This window comes from Littorina saxatilis, linkage group LG14, assembly GCF_037325665.1.
Source record: "Littorina saxatilis isolate snail1 linkage group LG14, US_GU_Lsax_2.0, whole genome shotgun sequence".
In the NCBI taxonomy this organism is placed as follows: domain Eukaryota; kingdom Metazoa; phylum Mollusca; class Gastropoda; order Littorinimorpha; family Littorinidae; genus Littorina; species Littorina saxatilis.
This window is the reverse complement of record NC_090258.1, coordinates 4,712,078-4,714,577: the sequence shown is the minus strand read 5'-3', so window position 1 is coordinate 4,714,577 and position 2,500 is coordinate 4,712,078. Positions and strand designations below refer to the sequence as shown.

At 45.9% G+C, this 2,500-nt stretch overlaps 1 protein-coding gene across 1 annotated transcript in view; it reads right to left on the bottom strand.

Moving 5' to 3' along the window:
* Positions 1 to 2,500, bottom strand: part of LOC138946944 (tyramine beta-hydroxylase-like) — a 111,853-nt gene that overhangs the window by 108,403 nt on the left and 950 nt on the right. The gene's annotated exons all lie outside the window — the stretch shown is intronic.

Here is a 2,500-nt window from a genome sequence, read left to right as displayed (position 1 = left end):
ATTACAACATGTGTAGGGACTTGGTACAATCAAGTCTGACAAATACAATAACACAATATACAGTCGGTCTCTTGGGTAAAAATGGGAAAAGCAGCTTCGACATTTAAACACTGCTACTAAAAAATCCTCTAACAATGCATACTGCTTTACAATATAAAATATGCATTTATGTATAAATAGGAATTTGAAAAGGTTCTTATGATAAAAAACTAACTAGCGAACGACGAAGAAGAAGAAGAATAAAACTATCAATGTCAATGTATAACAAGTCATTCAACGTAAAAGGCTAAAGAACAACAACAAAGCAATGATGATAAAACAGTTATACTCAATGGCTAATAACGAGGCAGAACTAAATAGTATCGACACAAGATTAAAACAAAACATATTCCTGGAGACACATTTATACATGTATCAAATAATCAATATACAAAATACAGCCCTCGCACACTCGCACACACACGCCAAGGCACGTGTAGTCGCACTCATACACCGCGACAGCTATCGCGCGCACGTACAAGGAACAAAAACACGGAAATAAACAAGGAAACAGGCACATGAAATAGCAACCCGTCCCCAGCCGGCCCACAGCGCGCTACGATGGCAAGTGACCCCTCTCCTCAATGTGGCAGATACTGAACAGGCTAGGCGTCGAAGTATTGCCGGAAGAGGTGTGTTTTTAGAGAGGACTTGAAGGAGAGGAGAGAAGTAGAAAGGCGGACAGACATGGGCAGAGAGTTCCAAATAGAGGGAGCTGTGTAGATAAAGGCGCGCTTGCCGAAAGCGTTCAGTTTGATGCGTGGGACAACAAGGTGCCCTGCGTCAGCGGATCTGAGGTTGCGTGTGGGGACGTGTGGCTTTAAGAGCGAAGACAGGTAAGAAGGGGCAGAGTCGTCGTGAAGGCTACGGTAACACAGGGTAGCTATTTTATATGTTATGCGTGCTTTGATTGGTAGCCAGTGAAGGGTCATGAGGAGAGGGGTGACATGGTCGCGCTTGCGCTTGCGCAGCACAAGACGTGCTGCATTGTTCATGATGCGCTGTAGGCGGTCTAGCTTGGCGTCTGGGAGGCCGGCTAGGAGCGAGTTGCAGTAATCCAGTCTCGACAAAATAAAAGCCGAAACCAGTGTCTTGGTTGCGTCGAGGGAAAGAAGGTGTCTGATTTGGCTAATCCTCCGCATTTCAAGAAAGGCGGTTCTGCAGAGTGAATTGATGTGAGCGTCCATTGACAGGCTACTGTCAAGGTGGACACCCAGGTTTTTTACTTTGCTGCTGAATGTGACTGTGGTATCAGAAAGCGTAACACTGGATGTTTCTGAAAGAAGCTTTAAGTTTGATTGTTTGCCAACTGGCATGATCTCTGTCTTATCATCGTTCATCTTGAGCTTGTTGACTGTCATCCACTGTTTGATGTGATCGCTGCATGATTCTATTGACTGCACTAACTCTGTAAACTGTTTGGTGTGTGCGGATTTTTGTAGTTGAGTGTCGTCTGCGAACATGTGGTACAGGACATTGTGGTGCTTTATGACTTTGCCTAACGGCTGTATGTACATAGTGAATAACACTGGGCCTAACACAGATCCTTGTGGGACTCCATACTTTAGTATGGTGTCCTCGGAGTGCCTATTTTGGATCACAACAGCCTGAGTGCGTCCAGTCAGGTAGGAGCAGAACCACCCCAGAGCCGTGCCTGTTATGCCGAATGTGGTGTTCAACCTTGCCAGCAGTATATCGTGGTCGATGGTGTCGAACGCTGCGGATAGGTCCAACAGGGCCAGAAGCGAAACAGAGCCGCTGTCACAGGCAGTGAGAAGATCATTCGCTACCTTAAGTAGGGCTGTTTCAGTGCTGTGATCTGCGCGGTAGGCGGACTGTAATGGTTCAACCATACCTGTCTTAGCAAGATGCTCTGACAATTGGGCCAAAACAACCTTTTCAAGGACTTTCGAAACAAAAGGCAAGTTAGAGACAGGGCGGTAGTTCTTAAAAGTGTTGATGTCAAGGTTAGCTTTTTTAAGGAGGGGAGTGACTACTGCATGCTTAAAAGAAGGGGGTACTTGACCGGATGTGAGGGATTGATTTATGATATCAGTAATGACAGGGAGTAATTCCTCTAGACACTCGCTTAATAGCTCTGAAGGAATTGGGTCGAGAATACAGGATTTGGGTGGAGCTTTTTCAATGATCTTCTTCACTTGTTCTTTAGTGACAGGGGAACAATCGGTGAGGTGGGCGCCGTGAAATGGCGCATGCTCTGGATGCCCAGGAGCAGCATCAAGCTCGACTCGGATCTTCTCGATTTTTTCGGCAAAAAAGTCCCCAAACTTATCTGGAAGGTCATCAAGAGGGACGGAGTTTGGGAGCTTTTTATTTTGAATTTTACCGAGGAGCTGCCCTGTGATCAGGAAGAGTTCTTTGCTGGAGGTGCTGTTCTCGATTTTCTGAGAAATAAACTGGTGTCTGTTCTTATCCACCATCTCTTTGACGGCCTCTCGGT